The following is a 19999-nucleotide window of genomic DNA, read 5'->3' on the forward strand; positions in this document are numbered from 1 at the left end:
TTTGTTGTTGCTCGCAAAAAAATCTGAAAAAAAAACGCATTAAGAAATATTGACAAAGAAGTGGTAAAATACGAGCGCAACGCGCTCGTATTTGAAAATGAACCTCACGGGTGGGTTACTGGACGTGAGACCTTTCCGAAAATAGGAAGATGCGCCGCCAAAGGCGGCGCCATATTGTTATTGTAAGGGTTTTTCTTATTATTATTATTATTTTTCTTCTCCCCCCCAAAATCCACTTTCCCACCGACGAAAAGTCCTGAATTTTTGCCCAAAATTCAATTAGGTGAAAAAAAAAACTTTCACATCTCCAAATTTCAAAAATTCAAAAAAATGGCGCGTCAGCGCCCCCTGGAAAAACGACGTTAACATTGCGGCCTATGGCCAGACCCCCCAAAATCCCGAAAACCCCGAAAATTTTACTTTGTCGTAGACGAAAAAAATTCGGCACAGTGATTGGTCACATGGAACCAAACAAAAAAAGATATTACACGGTTGCTAGGCAACCGTCTGTATGGCGGCCATATTGGCCAGAGGAGTGACGTGGCGCCGAAGGCGCCTTTTCATGCCCTCGCATTTGAACGAACTCGTCCTAGGGCGTTGAACGCAGCGACTCCCCGGTCGCTCCAGATCATCTACACATGTGGGACATTAAAAGTTATTAAAAACTTCCTAATAGGCTTTTCAGTGTTGTTATGGCAACGACGTGAATTTTGCGTGCGTTTTCGGCACTCGCCGTCGCCTTTGAAGAGTCATAACTCTGACATACTGTTGCCGATTTCCGCATAACTTCAACCATTGGTCGAGTCGTCGACCCCGGATGTTTTGATATAGGAATTTTGAAAATGGGCGCGATAGCGCCCCCTGCAGAGCACCGAATAAAAATGAATGGAGAAAAAAAGTAAACTTTGTCGTAGACAAATAAAATTTGGCACAGACATCCGTCACGTGACCCCGATCAAAAAGTAAATTATGGCCACGCCCATTTTCCCACCGTGTTGCCATGGCAACGACCCGATATCAAGTTTGGCGTAGCCAAACCAAAATTGGTACACATGTACGTCATGACTGTCCAAACAAAAAAATACATTACATGGTTGCTAGGCAACCAACAGGAAGTCGGCCATTTCGAGAAACATCGAGTGATCTGGCCCCGAAGGCGCCTTTTCGTGCCCTCGCATTTGAACGAACTCGTCCTAGGGCGTTGAACGCAGCGACTCCCCGGTCGCTCCAGATCATCTACACATGTGGGGCATTAAAAGTTATTAAAAACTTTCTAATAGGATTTCCGGTGTTGTCATGGCAACGCCATGAATTTGGCGTTCGTTTTTGGCGTTCGCCGTCGCCTTCGAAGAGTCATAACTCGCACAAACTGTGGCCGATTTTACTGTAACTTGAATCGTTGGTCGAGTCGTCGGCCCCGGATGTTTTGATATGGGAATTTGGAAAATGGGCGCAATAGCGCCCCCTGCAGAGCACCGAATAAAAATGAATGGGGAAAAAAAGTAAACTTTGTCGTAGACAAACAAAAATTGGCACAGACATCCGTCACGTGACCCCGATCAAAAAGTAAATTATGGCCACGCCCTTTTTCCCACCGTGTTGCCATGACAACGACCCGAAATAAAGTTTGGCGTAGCCAAACCAAAATTGGTACACACCTTCGTCATGACTTTCCGAACAAAAAAGTACATTACGTGGTTGCTAGGCAACCCCCACAAAGTCGGCCATTTTGGGAAATATCGCGTGGTCTGGCGCCGAAGGCGCATTTCTTGCCTTTGCTCTTTTATAAACTCAACCGAGGGTGGCAGCGTCATTTTAACCACATAGGGCGCGGCAACGCCCCCCGGCTATTGCGGTGGCGTGCGACGGCGTGCGCCAACCGGCCAACGCTGCTCGCGAGGGCCTCTAAATGCCGCTTGCGGCTTTAATTATTATTATTATTATTATTTTTCATCTATCCGTGTTTTTTTGGAATAACTCGACGAGTCGCCGACGAAAACTCACCATTTTTTGCCCAAAATTAAAAATCCCGGCGATACACAGTGTCAATGAATCCCAATAAAAAATGTTGAAAAATGGCGCGTCAGCGCCCCCTGGAAAATCAGGATTACATTGCGCCTATGGAGAGACTCGAAAATTTAAGTTCGTCGTTTTTGCCCAAAATTCAATTAGGTGAAAAAAAAAACTTTCACATCTCCAAATTTCAAAAATTCAAAAAAATGGCGCGTCAGCGCCCCCTGGAAAAACCACGTTAACATTGCGGCCTATGGCCAGACCCCCCAAAATCCCGAAAACGCCGAAAATTTTAGTTCGTCGTAGACGAAAAAAATTCAGCACAGTGATTGGTCACATGGAACCAAACAAAAAAACGTATTACGCGGTTGCAAGGCAACCATCTGTATGGCGGCCATCTTGGCCAGAAGAGCGACCTGGCGCCGAAGGCGCCTTTTCGTGCCCTCGCATTTGAACGAACTCGTCCTAGGGCGTTGAACGCAGCGACTCCCCGGTCGCTCCAGATCATCTACACATGTGGGGCATTAAAAGTTATTAAAAACTTTCTAATAGGATTTCCGGTTTTGTCATGGCAACGCCATGAATTTGGCGTTCGTTTTCGGCGTTCGCCGTCACTTTCGAAGAGTCATAACTCGCACATACTGTGGCCGATTTGAGTGAAACTTGAATCGTTGGTCGAGTCGTCGGCCCCGGATGTTCTGATATGGGAATTTTGAAAATGGGCGCAATAGCGCCCCCTGCAGAGCACCGAATAAAAATGAATAGGGAAAAAAAGTAAACTTTGTCGTAGACAAAAAAAATTTGGCACACACATCCGTCACGTGACCCCGATCAAAAAGTAAATTATGGCCACGCCCATTTCCCCACCGTGTTGCCATGGCAACGACCCGAAATAAAGTTTGGCGTAGCCAAACCAAAATTGGTACACACCTTCGTCATGACCGTCCGAACAAAAAAGTACATTACGTGGTTGCTAGGCAACCCACACAAAGTCGGCCATTTTGGGAAATATCGCGTGATCTGGCGCCGAAGGCGCATTTCTTGCCTTTGCTCTTTTATAAACTCAACCGAGGGTGGCAGGGACGGCATAACCACGTAGGGCGCGTTAGCGCCCCCCGGTTATTGCGGTGGCGTGCGACGGCGTGCGCCAACCGGCCAACGCTGCTCGCGAGGGCCTCTAAATGCCGCTTGCGGCTTTAATTATTATTAGGCCCGAGCGGCCTGGCAGGGCTCGGGCCTATTGTAATTGTACGGCAGTGCGCGGAGCGCACTGATGAAAGACGTGCGCGTAGCGCACGTCCCGAAAAGAGCGCGCAGCGCTCAAGAAACAGAGCGCGGAGCGCTCCCCATGCATTAGACAGTAATAGGGGGGACCCCGGCACCACGCCCTGTCCGGTGAAATAGGCGTGTGCCGCGAAAGCGGCACATTTGTAACTGCTCATGTGAAAAAAGGTGAAAAATCCAGGCAAGGCGCACCATTGACAAGAAAGTAGTCGATGACGAGCGCAACGCGCTCGTCATCGACCATGGCCACTTCCCAATGCCCAAAACACTACTAGAGTGACTCAGGGCATCGAGGCCTATCCAATGATATAGGTGTTTGCCGCGAAAGCGGCATATTTGTAGTTGCTCGCAAAAAAATCTGAAAAAAAAACGCATTAAGAAATATTGACAAAGAAGTGGTAAAATACGAGCGCAACGCGCTCGTATTTGACAATGAACCTCACGGGTGGGTTACTGGACGTGAGACCTTTCCGACGATATAAATATGGGCCGCCGGAGGCGGCGCTATATTGTTATTGTAAGGGTTTTTCTTATTATTATTATTATTATTTTTCTTCTCCCCCCCAAAATCCACTTTCCCACCGACGAAAAGTCCTGAATTTTTGCCCAAAATTCAATTAGGTGAAAAAAAAAACTTTCACATCTCCAAATTTCAAAAATTCAAAAAAATGGCGCGTCAGCGCCCCCTGGAAAAACCACGTTAACATTGCGGCCTATGGCCAGACCCCCCAAAATCCCGAAAACCCCGAAAATTTTAGTTTGTCGTAGACGAAAAAAATTCGGCACAGTGATTGGTCGCATGAAGCCAGAAAAAAAAACATATTACGCGGTTGCTAGGCAACCATCTGTATGGCGGCCATCTTGGCCAGAAGAGTGACCTCGCGCCGAAGGCGCCTTTTCGTGCCCTCGCATTTGAACGAACTCGTCCTAGGGCGTTGAACGCAGCGACCCCCCGGTCGCTCCAGATCATCTACACATGTGGGGCATTAAAAGTTATTAAAAACTTTCTAATAGGATTTCCGGTTTTGTCATGGCAACGCCATGAATTTGGCGTTCGTTTTCGGCGTTCGCCGTCACTTTCGAAGAGTCATAACTCGCACATACTTTGGCCGATTTGAGTGAAACTTGAATCGTTGGTCGAGTCGTCGGCCCCGGATGTTTTGATATGGGAATTTTGAAAATGGGCGCGATAGCGCCCCCTGCAGAGCACCGAATAAAAATGAATGGGGAAAAAAAGTAAACTTTGTCGTAGACAAAAAAAATTTGGCACACACATCCGTCACGTGACCCCGATCAAAAAGTAAATTATGGCCACGCCCATTTCCCCACCGTGTTGCCATGGCAATGACCCGAAATAAAGTTTGGCATAGCCAAACCAAAATTGGTACACACCTTCGTCATGACCGTCCGAACAAAAAAGTACATTACGCGGTTGCTAGGCAACCCACACAAAGTCGGCCATTTTGGGAAACATCGCGTGATCTGGCGCCGAAGGCGCCGTTTCTTGCCTTTGCTCTTTTATAAACTCAACCGAGGGTGGCAGGGACGGCATAACCACGTAGGGCGCGGCAGCGCCCCCCGGTTGTTGCGGTGGCATGCGACGGCGTGCGCCAACCGGCCAACGCTGCTCGCGAGGGCCTCTAAATGCCGCTTGCGGCTTTAATTATTATTATTATTTTTCCTCTCCCCGAGGAAATCCACTTTCCCACCGACGAAAAGTCCTGAATTTTTGCCCAAAATTCAATTTGGTGAAAACAAAAAACTTCACATCTCCAAAATTCAAAAATTCAAAAAAATGGCGCGTCAGCGCCCCCTGGAAAAACCACGTTAACATTGCGGCCTATGGCCAGACCCCCCAAAATCCCGAAAACCCCGAAAATTTTAGTTTGTCATAGACGAAAGAAATTCGGCACAGTGATTGGTCACATGAAGCCGAGAAAAAAAAGATATTACGCGGTTGCTAGGCAACCATCTGTATGGCGGCCATCTTGGCCAGAAGAGCGACCTGGCGCCGAAGGCGCCTTTTCGTGCCCTCGCATTTGAACGAACTCGTCCTAGGGCGTTGAACGCAGCGACTCCCCGGTCGCTCCAGATCATCTACACATGTGGGGCATTAAAAGTTATTGAAAACTTTCTAATAGGATTTCCGGTTTTGTCATGGCAACGCCATGAATTTGGCGTTCGTTTTTGGCGTTCGCCGTCGCCTTCGAAGAGTCATAACTCGCACAAACTGTGGCCGATTTTACCGTAACTTGAATCGTTGGTCGAGTCGTCGGCCCCGGATGTTTTGATATGGGAATTTTGAAAATGGGCGCAATAGCGCCCCCTGCAGAGCACCGAATAAAAATGAATGGGGAAAAAAAGTAAACTTTGTCGTAGACAAATAAAATTTGGCAAAAACATCCGTCACGTGACCCCGATCAAAAAGTAAATTATGGCCACGCCCATTTTCCCACCGTGTTGCCATGGCAACGACCCGAAATAAAGTTTGGCGTAGCCAAACCAAAATTGGTACACACCTTCGTCATGACTGTCCGAACAAAAAAGTACATTACGTGGTTGCTAGGCAACCCACACAAAGTCGGCCATTTTGGGAAACTTTGCGTGATCTGGCGCCGAAGGCGCCGTTTCTTGCCTTTGCTCTTTTATAAACTCAACCGAGGGTGGCAGCGTCATTTTAACCACGTACGGCGCGTTAGCGCCCCCCGGTTATTGCGGTGGCGTGCGACGGCGTGCGCCAACCGGCCAACGCTGCTCGCGAGGGCCTCTAAATGCCGCTTGCGGCTTTAATTAGGCCCGAGCGGCCTGGCAGGGCTCGGGCCTATTGTAATTGTACGGCAGTGCGCGGAGCGCACTGAAGAAAGACGTGCGCGTAGCGCACGTCCCGAAAAGAGCGCGCAGCGCTCAAGAAACAGAGCGCGGAGCGCTCCCCATGCATTAGACAGTAATAGGGGGGACTCCCGGCACCACGCCCTGTCCGGTGAAATAGGCGTGTGCCGCGAAAGCGGCACATTTGTAACTGCTCGTGTGAAAAAAGGTGAAAAATCCAGTGAAGGCGCAACATTGACAAGAAAGTAGTCGATGACGAGCGCAACGCGCTCGTCATCGACCATGGCCACTCCCCACTACCTAAAACACTACTAGAGTGACTCAGGGCATCGAGGCCTATCCAATGATATAGGTGTTTGCCGCGAAAGCGGCATATTTGTAGTTGCTCGCACAAAAATCTGAAAAAAAAACGCATTAAGAAATATTGACAAAGAAGTGGTAAAATACGAGCGCAACGCGCTCGTATTTGACAATGAACCTCACGGGTGGGTTACTGGACGTGAGACCTTTCCGACGATATAAATATGGGCCGCCGGAGGCGGCGCTATATTGTTATTGTAAGGGTTTTTCTTATTCTTATTATTATTTTTCTTCTCCCCCCCCGGAGGCCGTTTCGGCCACTTCCCACCGACGAAAAGTCCTGAATTTTTGCCCAAAATTCAATTAGGTGAAAAAAAAAACTTTCACATCTCCAAAATTCAAAAATTCAAAAAAATGGCGCGTCAGCGCCCCCTGGAAAAACGACGTTAACATTGCGGCCTATGGCCAGACCCCCCAAAATCCCGAAAACCCCCAAAATTTTAGTTTGTCGTAGACGAAAAAAATTCGGCACAGTGATTGGTCACATGAAGCCAAAGAAAAAAAGATATTACGCGGTTGCTAGGCAACCAACTATACGGCGGCCATATTGGCCAGAAGAGCGACCTGGCGCCGAAGGCGCCTTTTCGTGCCCTCGCATTTGAACGAACTCGTCCTAGGGCGTTGAACGCAGCGACTCCCCGGTCGCTCCAGATCATCTACACATGTGGGGCATTAAAAGTTATTAAAAACTTTCTAATAGGATTTCCGGTTTTGTCATGGCAACGCCATGAATTTGGCGTTCGTTTTCGGCGTTCGCCGTCACCTTCGAAGAGTCATAACTCGCACATACTTTGGCCGATTTGAGTGAAACTTTAATCGTTGGTCGAGTCGTCGGCCCCGGATGTTTTGATATAGGAATTTTGAAAATGGGCGCGATAGCGCCCCCTGCAGAGCACCAAATAAAAATGAATTGGGAAAAAAAGTAAACTTTGTCGTAGACAAAAAAAATTTGGCACAGACATCCGTCACGTGACCACGATCAAAAAGTAAATTATGGCCACGCCCATTTCCCCACCGTGTTGCCATGGCAACGGCCCGATATAAAGTTTGGCGTAGCCAAGCCAAAATTGGTACACACCTTCGTCATGACCGTCCGAACAAAAAAGTACATAACGTGGTTGCTAGGCAACCTACACGAAGTCGGCCATTTTGGGAAATATCGCGTGATCTGGCGCCGAAGGCGCATTTCTTGCCTTTGCTCTTTTATAAACTCAACCGAGGGTGGCAGCGTCATTTTAACCACGTAGGGCGCGGCAGCGCCCCCCGGTTGTTGCGGTGGCGTGCGACGGCGTGCGCCAACCGGCCAACGCTGCTCGCGAGGGCCTCTAAATGCCGCTTGCGGCTTTAATTATTATTATTTTTCCTCTCCCCCCCGAAGGCCGTTTCGGCCACTTTCCCACCGACGAAAAGTCCTGAATTTTTGCCCAAAATTCAATTAGGAGAAAAAAAAAACTTTCACATCTCCAAATTTCAAAAATTCCAAAAAATGGCGCGTCAGCGCCCCCTGGAAAAACGACGTTAACATTGCGGCCTATGGCCAGACCCCCCAAAATCCCGAAAACGCCGAAAATTTTAGTTCGTCGTAGACGAAAAAAATTTGGCACAGTGATTGGTCACATGGAACCAAAAAAAAAAAGATATTACGCGGTTGCTAGGCAACCAACAGTATGGCGGCCATCTTGGCCAGAAGAGCGACCTGGCGCCGAAGGCGCCTTTTCGTGCCCTCGCATTTGAACGAACTCGTCCTAGGGCGTTGAACGCAGCGACTCCCCGGTCGCTCCAGATCATCTACACATGTGGGGCATTAAAAGTTATTAAAAACTTTCTAATAGGATTTCCGGTTTTGTCATGGCAACGCAATGAATTTGGCGTTCGTTTTTGGCGTTCGCCGTCGCCTTCGAAGAGTCATAACTCGCACAAACTGTGGCCGATTTTAGTGAAACTTGAATCGTTGGTCGAGTCGTCGGCCCCGGATGTTTTGATATAGGAATTTTGAAAATGGGCGCAATAGCGCCCCCTGCAGAGCACCGAATAAAAATGAATGGGGAAAAAAAGTAAACTTTGTCGTAGACAAAAAAAATTTGGCACAGACGTCCGTCACGTGACCCTGATCAAAAAGTAAATTATGGCCACGCCCATTTTCCCACCGTGTTGCCATGGCAACGGCCCGAAATAAAGTTTGGCGTAGCCAAACCAAATTTGGTACACACCTTCGTCATGACCGTCCGAACAAAAAAGTACATTACGTGGTTGCTAGGCAACCCACACGAAGTCGGCCATTTTGGGAAACATTGCTTAATCTGGCGCCGAAGGCGCATTTCTTGCCTTTGCTCGTTTATAAACTCGACCGAGGGTGGCAGCGACAGCATAGCCACGTACGGCGTGGCAGCGCCCCCGGTTGTTGCGGTGGCGTGCGACGGCGTGCGCCAACCGGCCAACGCTGCTCGCGAGGGCCTCTAAATGCCGCTTGCGGCTTTAATTATTATTATTTTTCATCTATCCGTGTTTTTTTGGAATAACTCGACGAGTCGTCGACGAAAACTCACCATTTTTTGCCCAAAATTAAAAATCCCGGCGATACACAGTGTCAATGAATCCCATTAAAAAATATCGAAAAATGGCGCACCAGCGCCCCCTGGAAAATCAGGATTACATTACGCCTATGGAGAGACTCGAAAATTTAAGTTTGTCGTTTTTGCCCAAAATTCAATTAGGTGAAAAAAAAAACTTTCACATCTCCAAAATTCAAAAATTCAAAAAAATGGCGCGTCAGCGCCCCCTGGAAAAACCACGTTAACATTGCGGCCTATGGCCAGACCCCCCAAAATCCCGAAAACCCCGAAAATTTTAGTTCGTCGTAGACGAAAAAAATTCGGCACAGTGATTGGTCACATGAAGCCAAGAAAAAAAAGATATTACGCGGTTGCTAGGTAACCATCTGTATGGCGGCCATATTGGCCAGAAGAGCGACCTGGCGCCGAAGGCGCCTTTTCGTGCCCTCGCATTTGAACGAACTCGTCCTAGGGCGTTGAACGCAGCGACCCCTCGGTCGCTCCAGATCATCTACACATGTGGGGCATTAAAAGTTATTAAAAACTTTCTAATAGAATTTCCGGTTTTGTCATGGCAACGCCATGAATTTGGCGTTCGTTTTCGGCGTTCGCCGTCACCTTCGAAGAGTCATAACTCGCACATACTGTGGCTGATTTTAGCGTAACTTGAATCGTTGGTCGAGTCGTCGGCCCCGGATGTTTTGATATAGGAATTTTGAAAATGGGCGCGATAGCGCCCCCTGCAGAGCACCAAATAAAAATGAATGGGGGAAAAAAGTAAACTTTGTCGTAGACAAAAAAAATTTGGCGCAGACATCCGTCACGTGACCTCGATCAAAAAGTAAATTATGGCCACGCCCATTTTCCCACCGTGTTGCCATGGCAACGACCCGCAATAAAGTTTGGCGTAGCCAAACCAAAATTGGTACACATGTGCGTCATGACTGTCCAAACAAAAAAGTACATGACATGGTTGCTAGGCAACCAACAGGAAGTCGGCCATTTTGGGAAGCATCAAGTAATCTGGCACCAAAGGCGTCATTTCATGCCCTCGCATTTGAACGAACTCGTCCTAGGGCGTTGAACGCAGCGACCCCTCGGTCGCTCCAGATCATCTACACATGTGGGGCATTAAAAGTTATTAAAAACTCTCTAATAGGATTTCCGGTTTTGTCATGGCAACGCCATGAATTTGGCGTTCGTTTTCGGCGCTCGCCGTCACCTTCGAAGAGTCATAACTTGCACATACTGTGGCCGATTTTACTCTAACTTGAATCGTTGGTCGAGTCATCGACCCCGGATGTTTTGATATAGGAATTTTAAAAATGGGCGCGATAGCGCCCCCTGCAGAGCACCAAATAAAAATGAATGGAGAAAAAAAGTAAACTTTGTCGTAGACAAATACAATTTGGCACAGACATCCGTCACGTGACCCCGATCAAAAATTAAATAATGGCCACGCCCATTTCCCCACCGTGTTGCCATGGCAACAACCCAAAGTCAACTTAGGTGCAGCCAAACCAAAATTGGTACACATTTGCGTCATGACTGTCGGAATTTAAAAAAGTACATTACAGGGTTGCTAGGCAACCAACAGAAAGTTGGCCATTTTGGATAAATCGAGTGACCTGGTGCCGAAGGCACCATTTCGTTGCTCTTTTATAAACTCCACCGAGAGTGGCAGCGACATTATAACCACTCCACATCATCTATGCAACGTATAATTGCAAAATGGTGAGGGTGTGGCAACACCCTCGGTTATTGTGGTGGCAACTGGCCAATGGGCAAGAGCCATTCAATGCCATTTTGTGCAGATGCAAAAGGTTGTCAGTATGTTTTCCTGAACATAACTTTGTTACACCCAAACCAAATTATGTGCATACGAGCATCATAACAAACTCAACCTAAAGTACATTTAGGAGGCCAATACACATGCGCACAAATTATTTTAGAATTATCCTGCCATTTATTCGGCAACAAAAGTTAGAGCTGTCCAGTTCAGCACCACAAGGCAATGTGTTGTATTGTTTACCAGATTGTTAAAATACAACTCGTCATAATTTGAAATCATTACATTATAGTAATAAAAACACATTACACGAAAATGTGCTGATATCAATTGACTCAAATAATTGAAGATGTTGGTTTTTAATAGTGATGCACTGTAAATCTAATCAAACGCTAGCCATATGGATGCAATGACAATCATCAAGGAGTAAACCATGTCATTATAATTCTGTCCTCACCCTAGGTTCCATCATCTTTCTTTTTTTATGCACTCTGTACCTGTATAGCACCTGAGGGCAGTGATGACTGTTTTGTAAATGTGCTTCAAAAATAAATTTGACCTTCACCTTGACCCTTGAAAATTCACAAAACCAGTGAACTATTTGTTGTTGTATGAGGATCAGGATATCAAAGCAGAATGTTACCTTCTCCTGGGTTCAGTTGTCAGCATGTATCATTTCAGGAGTGCTACATCACGTGGGTTGATGTCCATCAATACTTGATGATTTTCCCGTCTAGCCCTCAGTAATGCAATGGATTTCATAAAGTAGATATCTGTGTCTACACAATATCATTCCTAGACTTGACCAAATGTATAGTTCAGTATACATTGTCTTTAATACATACATTGACTTATCATAATTGCTCACTAAACACACGCCACCCCGCCAGACCCGAAATGATTGAAATATGGCTCAACCCAACTTAATCATATAATTAAATATGCATATGTATTCATAAGTGCAAATAGCTCAGCTGTTTCCCACTTGTTTAAAATAAGAGCAGGAAACTGGTCTGAACCTGGACAAAACAAGTACTACACAAAGATTAACATGGACTAAACTTGGACTAAACCTGGTCCAAACCAGGAGTGGATTAAACCTGGACGAAACAGGGCTCATGTTGAGAAGAAATGTGCATTGGCACATTGTGTACATAGACAATATGCTTCTGATATAGGGGCCAAAATATATATTTCGAACAAAAAACAAATCAGGATTCAATGAATCAACCTTTGCTAGACTTTTATTTTTTATTTGGACCTCAGTCAAATTTAATTCTAACCCCTGGCTTAATGTATATATCTATTAATGTTAATTTAGCTTTACACATTCAACAAAACAATGAAAAAAGAGGGAAAAATACACACACATATCTTTTAGCAGGCTTATTTACTTTTCATTTAGGTAGTGAATTTAAATGCAACACATGAAAAAAAGGGACACACATTCAGATAGTTTTCACAGCAAAATTTTATTCAATAAAAAGGTAAGAAAAAAACGGGGAAACTGAAGATACATTATTTGAAAATAACTTTTAATTTTGGCTTTTACAAAATTAATCATCCAAACATGAACTATATACATCTAAATTGTAAATCTATGTTAAGTTGGAAAAACAAAACAAGATAAGTAAAATACTAAAGAGAACTAGACATTAATAGAAATCAATTAAACAATTTTACAAAACCATGTTTAAATATATTTATTTAAAATGTATGAAAAAGTATTTTTGAACAGTAGATTACAATTAATGAGATAAATAAGAATTATTGCAATAAGAATTATGTTTGAACTACTATTTACAACTACTATTATAATAATATTCATTATTCAAAATACTATTATTACAATTAGTATAACTATTATGACTATTATTATTATTATTTACATGTTAATGTTAATATTTAATATTATGGATTAACCTAAATGTTTGATTGAACTAATTTATCCCTCTCTAAGCTAACCTTGAGCAACAGTGGCGAGGAAAAACTCCCTTTAACGGCCAGAAACCTCGGACAGACCCCGGCTCAAGGTGGGTCGTCTGTCTCGACCAAGGAGAGACCAAAGGGTCTAAAGCTGGACCAAAGGAGGACCACATAAAAGAAAGGAAACGGAGAAAGGACTGAAGACTAAAGAGTCTAAATAGGACCAGAAAAAGAAGAAAGGACAACATTAAGTCAGGAACAAACAAACATCAGACCAAAGGGTCAAAGTCAGTCCCATCCAGACCAAAGAGTCTAAATAGGACCACACTAAAGAGGAAATAAATAAGACCCACACAAGCACAACACCAGACCCACACAAGCACTACACCAGACCCACACAAGCACAACACAAGCACAACACCAGACCCACACAAGCACTACACCAGACCCACACAAGCACTACACCAGACCCACACAAGCACCACACCAGACCAACACAAGCACAACACCAGACCCACACAAGCACCACACCAGACCAACACAAGCACAACACCAGACCTACACAAGCACTACACCAGACCCACACAAGCACCACACCAGACCAACACAAGCACAACACCAGACCCACACAAGCACCACACCAGACCAACACAAGCACAACACCAGACCCACACAAGCACTACACCAGACCCACACAAGCACAACACCAGACCAACACAAGCACAACACCAGACCCACACAAGCACTACACCAGACCCACACAAGCACTACACCAGACCCACACAAGCACCACACCAGACCAACACAAGCACAACACCAGACCCACACAAGCACCACACCAGACCAACACAAGCACAACACCAGACCCACACAAGCACTACACCAGACCAACACAAGCACCACACCAGACCAACACAAGCACAACACCAGACCAACACAAGCACAACACCAGACCAACACAAGCACAACACCAGACCCACACAAGCACTACACCAGACCAACACAAGCACAACACCAGACCCACACAAGCACTACACCAGACTAACACAACCACCACACCAGACCAACACAAGCACTACACCAGACCCACACAAGCACTACACCAGACCAACACAAGCACAACACCAGACCCACACAAGCACAACACCAGACCAACACAAGCACAACACCAGACCCACACAAGCACAACACCAGACCCACACAAGCACTACACCAGACCAACACAAGCACTACACCAGACCCACACAAGCACTACACCAGACTAACACAACCACCACACCAGACCAACACAAGCACTACACCAGACCAACACAAGCACAACACCAGACCCACACAAGCACAACACCAGACCAACACAAGCACTACACCAGACCAACACAAGCACTACACCAGACCCACACAAGCACAACACCAGACCCACACAAGCACTACACCAGACCCACACAAGCACAACACCAGACCAACACAAGCACAACACCAGACCCACACAAGCACAACACCAGACCAACACAAGCACTACACCAGACCAACACAAGCACTACACCAGACCCACACAAGCACTACACCAGACCCACACAAGCACAACACCAGACCCACACAAGCACTACACCAGACCAACACACGCACTACACCAGACCCACACAAGCACAACACCAGACCCACACAAGCACTACACCAGACCCACACAAGCACAACACCAGACCCACACAAGCACAACACCAGACCAACACAAGCACAACACCAGACCCACACAAGCACTACACCAGACCAACACAAGCACTACACCAGACCAACACAAGCACTACACCAGACCAACACAAGCACTACACCAGACCCACACAAGCACAACACCAGACCCACACAAGCACTACACCAGACCCACACAAGCACAACACCAGACCAACACAAGCACAACACCAGACCCACACAAGCACAACACCAGACCAACACAAGCACTACACCAGACCAACACAAGCACTACACCAGACCCACACAAGCACTACACCAGACCCACACAAGCACAACACCAGACCCACACAAGCACTACACCAGACCAACACACGCACTACACCAGACCCACACAAGCACAACACCAGACCCACACAAGCACTACACCAGACCCACACAAGCACAACACCAGACCCACACAAGCACAACACCAGACCAACACAAGCACAACACCAGACCCACACAAGCACTACACCAGACCAACACACGCACTACACCAGACCCACACAAGCACAACACCAGACCCACACAAGCACTACACCAGACCCACACAAGCACTACACCAGACCCACACAAGCACAACACCAGACCAACACAAGCACCACACCAGACCAACACAAGCACAACACCAGACCCACACAAGCACTACACCAGACCCACACAAGCACTACACCAGACCAACACAAGCACAACACCAGACCCACACAAGCACTACACCAGACCAACACAAGCACAACACCAGACCCACACAAGCACTACACCAGACCAACACAAGCACAACACCAGACCAACACAAGCACAACACCAGACCAACACAAGCACAACACCAAACCCACACAAGCACCACACCAGACCAACACAAGCACTACACCAGACCCACACAAGCACCACACCAGACCAACACAAGCACCACACCAGACCCACACAAGCACCACACCAGACCAACACAAGCACTACACCAGACCCACACAAGCACCACACCAGACCAACACAAGCACTACACCAGACCAACACAAGCACCACACCAGACCCACACAAGCACAACACCAGACCAACACAAGCACAACACCAGACCCACACAAGCACCACACCAGACCCACACAAGCACCACACCAGACCAACACAAGCACCACACCAGACCAACACAAGCACTACACCAGACCAACACAAGCACTACACCAGACCAACACAAGCACTACACCAGACCCACACAAGCACAACACCAGACCCACACAAGCACAACACCAGACCCACACAAGCACTACACCAGACCCACACAAGCACCACACCAGACCCACACAAGCACCACACCAGACCCACACAAGCACTACACCAGACCCACACAAGCACCACACCAGACCCACACAAGCACCACACCAGACCCACACAAGCACCACACCAGACCCACACAAGCACTACACCAGACTAACACAAGCACAACACCAGACCAACACAAGCACTACACCAGACCCACACAAGCACTACACCAGACCACCACACCAGACCACACCAGACCAACACAAGCACCAGACCAACACAAGCACCACACCAGATCAACACAAGCACTACACCAGACCAACACAAGCACTACACCAGACCAACACAAGCACCACACCAGATCAACACAAGCACCAGACCAACACAAGCACCACACCAGATCAACACAAGCACCAGATCAACACAAGCACCACACCAGACCCACACAAGCACCACACCAGATCAACACAAGCACTACACCAGACCCACACAAGCACTACACCAGATCAACACAAGCACTACACCAGACCCACACAAGCACTACACCAGACCCACACAAGCACCACACCAGATCAACACAAGCACTACACCAGACCCACACAAGCACTACACCAGACCCACACAAGCACCACACCAGATCAACACAAGCACTACACCAGACCCACACAAGCACTACACCAGACCCACACAAGCACCACACCAGACCAACACAAGCACTACACCAGACCCACACAAGCACTACACCAGACCCACACAAGCACTACACCAGACCCACACAAGCACTACACCAGATCAACACAAGCACTACACCAGACCCACACAAGCACCACACCAGACCAACACAAGCACCACACCAGATCAACACAAGCACCACACCAGACCAACACAAGCACTACACCAGACCAACACAAGCACCACACCAGACCAACACAAGCACTACACCAGACCCACACAAGCACCACACCAGACCAACACAAGCACCTCACCAGACCCACACAAGCACAACACCAGACCCACACAAGCACCACACCAGACCAACACAAGCACCACACCAGACCCACACAAGCACCACACCAGACCAACACAAGCACTACACCAGACCCACACAAGCACCACACCAGACCAACACAAGCACTACACCAGACCCACACAAGCACCACACCAGACCCACACAAGCACTACACCAGACCCACACAAGCACCACACCAGACCCACACAAGCACCACACCAGACCCACACAAGCACCACACCAGACCAACACAAGCACTACACCAGACCCACACAAGCACCAGACCAGACCAACACAAGCACTACACCAGACCCACACAAGCACCAGACCAACACAAGCACCGCACCAGACCAACACAAGCACCGCACCAGACCAACACAAGCACCGCACCAGACCCACACAAGCACCACACCAGACCCACACAAGCACCACACCAGACCAACACAAGCACTACACCAGACCCACACAAGCACCACACCAGACCAACACAAGCACTACACCAGACCCACACAAGCACCAGACCAACACAAGCACCGCACCAGACCAACACAAGCACCGCACCAGACCAACACAAGCACCGCACCAGACCAACACAAGCACCACACCAGACAAACACAAGCACCACACCAGACCAACACAAGCACCAGACCAACACAAGCACTACACCAGACCCACACAAGCACTAGACCAACACAAGCACTAGACCAACACAAGCACCGCACCAGACCAACACAAGCACCTCACCAGACCCACACAAGCACCACACCAGAACAACACAAGCACCACACCAGACCAACACAAGCACCTCACCAGACCAACACAAGCACAACACCAGACCCACACAAGCACCACACCAGACCAACACAAGCACCACACCAGACCAACACAAGCACCAGACCAACACAAGCACTAGACCAACACAAGCACTAGACCAACACAAGCACTAGACCAACACAAGCACCGCACCAGACCAACACAAGCACCTCACCAGACCAACACAAGCACAACACCAGACCCACACAAGCACCACACCAGACCAACACAAGCACCACACCAGACCAACACAAGCACTACACCAGACCAACACAAGCACAACACCAGACCAACACAAGCACTACACCAGACCCACACAAGCACAACACCAGACCCACACAAGCACTACACCAGACCCACACAAGCACCACACCAGACCAACACAAGCACCACACCAGACCCACACAAGCACTACACCAGACCAACACAAGCACCACACCAGACCCACACAAGCACTACACCAGACCAACACAAGCACTACACCAGACCAACACAAGCACCACACCAGACCCACACAAGCACCACACCAGACCAACACAAGCACAACACCAGACCCACACAAGCACCACACCAGACCCACACAAGCACTACACCAGACCCACACAAGCACCACACCAGACCCACACAAGCACCACACCAGACCCACACAAGCACCACACCAGACCAACACAAGCACTACACCAGACCAACACAAGCACCACACCAGACCCACACAAGCACCACACCAGACCCACACAAGCACTACACCAGACCAACACAAGCACCACAGCAGACCAAAAGAACTACACCTGACTAAACAAGCACTAAACTAGACTAAAAGAAGCACTACACCAGGACAAAACAAGCATCTGATCAAACCAAAACAAAAACCAGACCAAAAGGAAGCACTACACCAGACTAAAAGAAGCACTACACCAGACTAAAAGAAGCACTACACCAGAATAAAAGCACTACACCAGACCAAAAAACCACTACCAGACTAAAAAAAGCACCAGACCAGACCAAAACAAGCAACAGACCAGACTACACCAGAATAAAAGAACTACACCAGACCAAAAAAGCACCACACCAGACAAAAACAAGCAACAGAACAGATTACATCAGAATAAAAGAACTACACCGGACCAAAAAAGCACTACACCAGACCAAAACAAGCAACAGACCAGACTACACCAGAATAAAAGAACTACACCGGACCAAAAAAGCACCACACCAGACCAAAACAAGCAACAGACCAGACTACACCAGAATAAAAGAACTACACCGGACCAAAAAAGCACCACACCAGACCAAAACAAGCAACAGACCAGACTACACCAGAATAAAAGAACTACACCGGACCAAAAAAGCACTACACCAGACTAAAAAAAAGCACCACGCCAGACCAAAACAAGCAACAGGCCAGACTACACCAGAAAAAAAGCGCTACACCAGACCAAAAAACACTAAACCGGACTAAAAAAAGTACCACACCAGACCAAAACAAGCACCAGACCAGACAAAAAGCACTACACCAGACCAGAAGCAGAACACAACAGCAGACCAAAACAAGCATTACAAAAAACGAGCATTACACCAAAACTAGTCTAACCCTGATCAAATCAAACCAACCATAATCCTAATAGTAATAAAAATTGTCCATAATCGACAAAATCTAGATAACATCACCTTCAAAGCACCAAACTCCAAAGGCATTCACATGATAAGGTATAAAAATGATGGTATATATAAACATGATAATTATAAACATGATAATGAATAAACATGATAATGTAATCACTATCTACTACTCAAACATGATCATGCATGATAATGTATAAACAAGATAATCCATTAAGGCTCATTCATACTTAACAAGACGCAAGAACTTCTTGTTCTTGCACCCTGAGCTGCAGAACAAAATGCCATGGAACTGTCCTCAGTTAGAAAACGCTTCCATGGTTTCAAGGCAAAAGTGACTTGATTTTGTTCTGCAGCTCTGAGTGCAAGAACAAGAAGTTCTTGCGCCTTGTGAAGTATGAATGAGCCTCTACACATGATAATGTATCAGTATCTACTACTCAAACATGATCACGCATGATAATGTATAAACATAATAATAAATAAACATGATAATGAATAAACATGATTATGTAATCAGTACCTACTAATCTAACATGATCATGCATGATAATGTATAAACATGATATCACTATCTACTACTCAAAGATGATCATGCATGATAATATATAAACAAGATAATATATTAAGGCTCATTCATACTTAAGATGCAAGAACTTCTTGTTCTTGCACCCTGAGCTGCAGAACAAAATGAAGTCATTATTGCCTTGTTGCCATGGAACTGTCCTCTGTTAGAAAACATTTCCATGGTTGCAAGGCAAAAGTGACTTCATTTTGTTCTACAGCTCAGAGCGCAAGAACAAGAAGTTCATGTGTGTT

The 19999-nt window shown here is 46.9% G+C and overlaps 1 long non-coding RNA gene across 1 annotated transcript; it reads right to left on the reverse strand.

Annotated features, from left to right (window-relative positions):
- Positions 1–15829: 15829 nt before the first annotated feature.
- Positions 15830–19167, reverse strand: LOC306978780. The gene is made up of 3 exons (XR_013793927.1): positions 19097–19167; positions 18449–18531; positions 15830–15940 (listed from the first exon to the last, which is right to left on the reverse strand). It is a non-coding gene; the product is annotated as an uncharacterized lncRNA (long non-coding RNA).
- Between the last annotated feature and the right edge of the window lie 832 nt (positions 19168–19999).

This window comes from Gobius niger (assembly GCF_951799975.1).
Source record: "Gobius niger genome assembly, chromosome: 1".
Lineage (NCBI taxonomy): Eukaryota > Metazoa > Chordata > Actinopteri > Gobiiformes > Gobiidae > Gobius > Gobius niger.